Source organism: Tupaia chinensis, unplaced genomic scaffold (genome assembly GCF_000334495.1).
Source record: "Tupaia chinensis unplaced genomic scaffold, TupChi_1.0 Scaffold000082_1, whole genome shotgun sequence".
Taxonomy (NCBI): Eukaryota; Metazoa; Chordata; class Mammalia; order Scandentia; family Tupaiidae; genus Tupaia; species Tupaia belangeri.
The window spans coordinates 1,560,791-1,569,100 of record NW_006159543.1 but is presented as its reverse complement, the minus strand read 5'-3'; positions in this window follow the sequence as shown (position 1 = coordinate 1,569,100).

Sequence of the window (8,310 nt, the reverse complement as noted above, 5' to 3'; positions counted from 1 at the left end):
AAAAAAAAGATTTTAAAAAAAAAAAAAACAAGAGCTAGTCTGGTTTTGGTAAATTCTTTCAGGTTTTGTTTATCTAAGAATGTTTTTATCTTTTCTTCTCTTTTAAAGGATATTCTTGCTGGGCATAGTGTTGTTTGCTGAAATTGCTTTTCTTTTAATACTTTGAATATATCTTCACATTCTTTCATTGACTGCATTATCTCTATTGAGAGGTATGTTAACCTAATGGAATGACCTTTGTTAAGTAATTTGAAATTTCTTTCTTGCCATCTTACAATCTTGTCTTTATCTGTGATTTTTCCCAATCTGACTATGATATGCCATAAGAAAGATTTTATGTTGATTCTACTTGGGGTCCTTTGTATTTCTTGCATCTGTATATTTGAATGTTTCTCTAGGTTTGGAAAGTTTTCTTCAAGTATGTCATGAAATAAAACTTCAATGCCCTTATTAAACTCTTCGCCTTTCGGAATACCAGTTATTCATAAGTTTGGGCATTTAATGACATCTAGTATCTCTTGTATGGTACCCTCATTTTTTGTACTTATTTTTTCATTCTTTTTGGTTTATTTATCTAGGTCAGAGATTTTGTCTTCTAAATCTGAGATTTGTTCTTCTGTATGATCTAATCTGCTATTAATTTTTCAAAAGGGTTTTTGATTTCCTGTATTACAGCCTTCATCTCTAATGGTTCCATTTGATGTATCTTATGGTGTCTATTTGTTCTTTCATATCACGGAAGGACTGTCTCATCTACTGGAGTTTATTGTTTCTTTTGCTTGGATCTCATTTAGTTTTGTCACTAAGAATATTCTGAATTGTTTTGCTGATATTTCCATGAGTTCTATTGTGTATCTATGGAAGATGAGGAGTTGTTCTTTTCCCTTGAGAGAGAGATATTTTCTTGGTTTCTCATATTTCTTGTTCATTTGTACTGGTTTCTGGTCATCTGATGGATTATACATTTCTTCATAATTTCATGGAGTTGATTCTGTAGTGTTGTGGGGGGAGAACTGCTCTATTGCTCTGGACTGTTCTTCAGAGACAGCTTCATCTTCCATTCAGACAATGGTGTATGTAGCCAGCTTGAGGTGCTTGGTTCTCCCCCCCACCCCACCCCACCAAAGTCTCAGGACCAGACGTACTTGGGACTGAGCTGGAGGATGTAACTGGTAGTTTCCAGGCAGTAGAGGGAAGTGAGCCTCAGTCTCTCAGCAGCTCCATCACCGTGCCACTGAGGCAGGTTCTGCACTGTAGCTGGGACCCAGAGAAATCCAATGACATGGGGCACAGGGAAAAATGGGACCCTTGAAACCACACACACCTGGGAGTTTAAAGGTAAGTGGGGAGAGGCGAGTCATGACCCCTCAGCAGCTCTGTCACTTTGTCCCCCTGAGGCTGGCTCTGCAGTCATTTTGTTTTATTTTATTTCTTTAAGAGGTTTTTGTCATAGAGTGTGTGCACTCACGAGAGAGAGAGAGAGAGAGAGAGAGAGAGAAACAGAGAGGGGGAAAGTGAGAAATCACCCCACAGGGGGCATGACCACACCACAATACTTTCTCCATTCTCCTCTTGGGATCTTGAGCACACACACACACATGCACGTGCTCCGGGAATAATTTTCAAGTCACTGGGTCCAGGACTTGAACTGTAGTCAGCCATGTGAGAATACAACAACATAACCACTACACTATCTGCTGACCCGAGGGGGAAAGTGAGAAATCACCCCACAGGGGGCATGACCACACCACAATACTTTCTCCATTCTCCTCTTGGGATCTTGAGCACACACACACACATGCACGTGCTCCGGGAATAATTTTCAAGTCACTGGGTCCAGGACTTGAACTGTAGTCAGCCATGTGAGAATACAACAACATAACCACTACACTATCTGCTGACCCCTTTAAAATTTTTTTTTCTTTTTTTGGAGAGGTTTTTGCCATAGGGCGCGTGCACTCGCCAGACAGACAGAGAGAGACAGAGAGACAGAAAGCGAGAAATCACCCCCCAGGGGGGATGATCACGCCGCAATCCCTTCTCCTCCATTCTCCTCTCGGGATCCTGGGCACGCACGCACACACACCCGGCGCGAGTTTTAAGCCACTGGGTCTGGGACGCGAATCGCAGTTGACTACATGGGAGTCCAGCAACACAGCCATTACGCTAACTGCTGGTCCCTTAAAAAATTTTTGACAAAGGGCACATGCACTCACTGGAGAGAGACAGAAAGAAGGAAAGTAAGAAATCATTTCCTGGAGGAGGATGACCATGCCATAATCTCTTCACTCCCATTCTCTCTCAGGATTTTGGGCATACACACACACACACCTGGCATCAGTTTCAAGCTGCTGGGTCTAGGACTCAAACTGTGGTCAGCCATGTGAGAGTCCAGTGCGTTAAAACCATGACACGTGCTGGTCTCAAGAACTACTGTTTTTATAATTAAAAAAAAAAAACTTTATAGAACTATTTCATTTTTTAAACCATTTGTCCAAATGCAAAAATAACAATAACATAAATGTATTCATGCCAGAAAGTTACACCCTAAGTGTAGTTATAAATTAAACAGAAGCACCAGAACTTGGCATCCCATCTTTCTCATGGCTATCAATCATATACTACAATGGAGGGCCTGGCAGTCTTTTGGAGTTTTTCATTAGTTTCTTCTTTATGTCCTACCTAATTTTAAATGGAAGATAGAATCTTGGCAAATTAAATGAGAATACTGGTTGAAAGCAGGCATAATGATCTTCAGAGAGCAAATAATAAGCAAGGAGAACAGAAAAAAAATTTAAGGACATACAGTATAGCATTCTTTATTCATCTGAGAAATAACAGCAACAGAAGGCACACCAATTTGGTTGGTGTAACTATTAGAAATTGAAAGACTATTTCCAAAAAAACTTTTTAAGATAACTACACAATAATTTTAAAAAGGATTATTCAAAAATTATGAACCATCTTTATACACGTACTGATTTTGTACAACAGAGTCCTATAGTCCTAACCAAATATAAACATAGCTACAACTGGAGTGTAGATATTGGTACAATGGTAAAATGGGACACTCCAAAATGTAATCCCACAATCCTACATGGGAAGTTTCTCAGTACAAATCCAGAGAACTCCATGAATACACTGGGCACACACTTGCCCAGGATACAGACTGGCTGAAGGCAGGAGTCACAGTGAAGATATCCTGGTGGGGGATTTCCCTCTCTCTCACTCATGGAAGAAATAAATATACTAAAACAGGGTGCCAGCAGGTAGATAGGTTGTTAAGGTGCCGGACACTCCCACATGGCCAACCACGGTTCAAGTCCCAGACCTGGTAAATTGCTTTCTCACTTTCTCTCTCCCTTTCTGTGTCTTGCTCTGGTCAAATTAAAATAAAATAAAATAAATGAACGAATAAATAAAATTACATAAATAATTCTTTTAAAAAAAGAAATAAATATACTAAAACAAAGATATCTGCAAACATTAGTTAATTCCTATTAAATATGACAGCATTTATCACAAAGTGGTTTAGTACTATATTTGAAACTAAGTAGGACAAAATATTCACGATTGTTTTCAGGAGTTTCATTCACTTACCCTCCTCCAACCTTACCTCACAATAGCACAGTATTAAAATATTTTTAAGTAAAATGATAATTTTTAGTTACCTAATAGGTGAAGGTACCTAATAGGTATTTGATTAAGATGAAAGACTGATCTGAGAAAGTAGTGTGGAATTTGACAAAAAATTAAATTGACGATGTTTTTTTTTCTTCTGAAGATTTATTTATTTATTTTTATTTATTATTGTCCTAATTGTTATTATCTTCAATTTGATCAGAGAGAGACAGAGAGAGGGAAAATGAGAAAGCTAGTCAATCCAGGATTTGAACTGCAGTTGGCCATGCCTAGCACCTCAACCACTACACCACCTACTGACCTCAGCAGTGGTTTTTCAAAATACACATTTAAAGGTCCAGCCCTATACCACAGTGGTTAAATACTGTGCAGAGGGAGCTGACCCCACATGGCTAACCATAGTTTGAAAAACAGACCAGGCGTGTGTGTGTGCCCAGGATTCTGATGGGATGGAGAAACTGAGGAAAAAAGATTTGCTGTATCACAAAAACCCAGGGGGTGGCAGCTCTCTCTCTCTCTCTCTCTCTTTCTCTCTCACTCTCTTTTGCTCTCATGCATGCACATGTGCCCTCTGACAAGTACACCCTCACACACACACACACACATTTAAAGATTGGTGTGATAATAGTCATGCTGAAAATGACAAGGGTCAGAAATTATGTTGATGCATGTATTTTGTGTGAATAAATATAACATGAAGCTATTCAAACATTCTGCTTTACTAATTATAGTTATACAAAATAATTTGTGCCTACACTAAAAGATGAATAAATAAATGAAGTCTTGTAGAATTTAATGTTCAGCGAGTCTATTTTCTATAAAAATGTTTAAGTTCATAAAAATGACACTAAATTTGTTCATACTGAAAACCTTGGGAGTTAATCTTTAATTCATCCCATCCCTCACACTCTAAAGTCAATCAGTAAGCAAGCTATATAGAATTTACCTTCCAAATATATTCCAGTTTTGTCCATTTACCTCTGCCTCCACTACTATCTCCATTATCTAAGCCATCTTTATCTGGAGCACTACAATACAGTCTCCAATTTACAATGATTTGACTAGTGACTTTTCAACTTTATGATGGTGCAAAAGATACACAGTTAGTAGAAACACTATTTTGAATGTTCAATTTTGATCTTTCCCAGGTTAGCAATAAATGGTACATACTCTCTTGTGATGCTGGGCAGCAGCAATGAGCCCCAGCTCCCAATCAATCACTTGATCATAAAGGTAAACAACCAACGCTCTATAGTGTATTGTGTAGCCAGACGGTTTTACCCATATGTAAGATAATGTTAAGTGTTCTGAGCACATTCAAGGTAGGCTAATCTATGATATGATGTTTAGTAGGTTAGGTGTATTAAGTGCATTTTCGGCTTAACATTTTCAACTTAAAATAGGTTTATTTGGATCTAAGTCAAGGAATGTCTGTACTCTCAAAAATAGAGAGGCAAGACGTTTATGGGACACCTACAGTCAAAGTGGCAGTCAGAGTTAAATTTTTTCTTTAAATCTTTGCTAGAAAGCATGTGTGCTCACCAGAGAGAGAGAGAGAGAGAGAAAGTGAGAAAGCACTCCCCCAAGGGGCATGATCATGTTGCAATCCCATCTCCTTCATTTTTCCCTCCTTACAGGATTTTGGGCACACAAACATAAGTGCCCAGTATGTTTTCCTTTCTTTGTTTTTTAACAATAATTTTTATTAGTGTATTTTCAAAGGTACATATAATTCTGAGCTATTTCATTTAGAAGTTTATCATTTACTCTTTCAAGTTTACATGTATTTTACTCCAAAATTTTTGATAAGTAATTTTTTTTTTTACTAACTAGGAACTTAGTTTAAAATATTAGGTTTAGTCCTGGAATTACCAATTAATTTTCTCAGATCATCTCATTGTGTAATTTTATTACATTAAAGACTCTAGAACATTACTTTTCAATTAAGCAATTTCTTTTCCAAAAGTGCAAAAATGAGCAGTGCAAGAGCTGATTCCATAATTACTAGTGAATTCTTAGAAAATTATGTAGCTCTTTATCTCTGATCTATTTTGTTGAGTAAATTGGGTAATTTTCTGACCAATTGTATTTGAGAAGGATGGTAAGAGTACATCTAATATAATCAATTTAGCTAGTGTAAAATGTCATAAATTCTCTTCATATATAAGTAGTAATAACGGTCTTACCCCAATAAGAAAAATTTACCATGATATAATGAAAAGGAGCACAATCCAATGTAAATATATTTTGATTAAGGGGTTAAGAATTGTAAAACAAGTGTGAAATAATTCCTCCTGTATATATAAAGGAACACATATAACATTACATTCCATAAATCTGAATAAGGATTTTAATAGTTGGGAAAATAAAAACACAAAAAAATTCCTGTGATCTTCAAGAAAATACAGTTATCCAACATCTCTAACTGTGGACAAATAAATATTTCATTCTTGTATTTTAAATCACTGACAGAATATTTCATCTTTTAAAATTTTATTTTATACATTAATCAGTGAACATCACTTTGCTTATAAGTTGAATTTACCCAACATGAATTCACTTCACACCAGTCCAGTTGAGTATACGTCCGGCGTGAGTTTTTTAAGCTACCGGGTCCGGGACACGAACCGCGGTCGACTACGTGGGAGTCGAGCGACATAGCCATTACGCTAACTGCTGGTTCCCTGGGCTATGGCTATTAAACCTTGTTTATGTGGCAGATGGCTTTCAACCACTGCAGAGTGTTACTCAACTTCTCAACTCTAAGTTAAGATTGGCAGTTGTTGCCATCTATCATTCTTTGTAAAGCATATTTCATTATACTTTTGTTAACTCATTATGTGTTTGAGTTTCTTTACTCCAGTCTCTGTCTGTGGCCCTTCTACCTGAAATTGCAGAATGGCAGGCTCCCTCAGCCCTTCATTTGATCACAGGGAAATAAGAAACATCTTAGAGATCCATCAGCAATTGCACTCACAACCAGTAGTGATGGAACAGCACTCCTGGTATCTAAAAAAGACATTTTCTACATTGGAAGCTGCAGCCTACTCATTGGACAATCAGCTGCAGCAATCCAGTAAGTTCTCTAGGGTCATCATCACCAGTATTATGAATGATAATGTCTCCTCTCTCTGATAAACTACAGACATGATTTTTATCTGCTCCTCATCAAGATAAACTGTACCCTTTCCCTCTCCTACAAAGAAAGGAGTAGAAAATATACCCACAATTTGATGAACACAGAACTTCCTGTTGTCCTATGGAATAGGAATATAAATTTTTTTCTTTTTTTTTTTTTTTTTTTTTATTTTCACCATTCTGACTGGGGTTAGTTGGTATCTCATTTTGGTTTAGATCTGCATCTCCCTTATGATGAGGGATGTTGAACATTTTGTTATATACTTTTTGGCTGTTCGTTTGTCTTCTTTGAGAGTTGTTTGTTCAGCTCATTTCCCCATCTTTTAATTGGGTTAATAATTTTTTTGATAATCCATTTCAGTTCTCTGTGTATTCTGGTTATCAGTCCCTTATCTAGAGTATAATTTACAAAAATATTCTCCCATTCTGAGAGCTGTTGATTCACACTAATTACTGGGTCTTTTAATGTGCAGAAACTTCTTAATCTGATGTAATCCCACTTGTCTATTATGCCTATGCTTTGGCAGTCTTATTTAAGAAGTCTTTGCCTACCCTAATGTCTCCCAGAGTTCTCCAGTGTTTACCAATAGTTTTATATTTTGAGGTCTTAGATTTAGATCTTTGATCCACTTTGAGTTGATTTTTGTTAATGGTGAGAGATAGGCATTCAGATTAATCTTTCTACAGGTGGATAACCAGTTCTTTCAGCACCATTTGCTAAAGAGGTTTTCCTTTTCCCATTAGATTGACTGGTATCTTAAGTCAAAGATCAGTTGGCTGTATGTATTGGGGTTTATTTGTGGAATCTCTATCCTGCTCCATTGGTCCACATGTCTGTTTTGTGCCAATACATGCTGTTTAGATTATATCAGAGGTTCGTAATATATTTGGGGGTCAGGGAGTGAGATGCCACCCACTCCACTCTTCTTATGCAGCATTGTTTTGGCAATATGGGATCTTTTATGATTCCAGAATAATTTGATGATTGTGTTTTCTAGAATTGTAAGTCTCTTGTAATTTTATAGGAATTGCATTAAATATACAGATTAATTTGCATAGAATTGCCATTTTGATTATATTAATTCTCCCAATCTAGGAGCAAGAAATGTTCTTCCACTTTTTTGTGTCCTTTTTAATTTATTTTTAAAGATTTTTATAGTTTTCCTTGTAGATGTCTTTAACTTTCTTGGTTAGATTTATTCCTATGTATCTTAAATTTTTGTGGCTATAGCTAATGGGATTACATTCTTCAGTTCTGCCTCTGTCTGCTTGTTGTTTGTATATAGAAATGCTATAGATTTTTTAAAGTTGTTTCTGTATCCTGAAACTTTACTGTATTTATTTATTAGTTTAAGAAGATTTTCATGGGGATTAGCAGTTGGTGTAATGGCTATATCACTGGACTCCCATGTAGTCGACCCCAGTTCGATTCCCAGACCTGGTGGCTTAAACTCATGCTGGACATGTGTGCTTGCGTGCCCAAGATCCTGAGAGGAGAATGGAGAAGAAGGGATTGTGGTGTGTCCATCC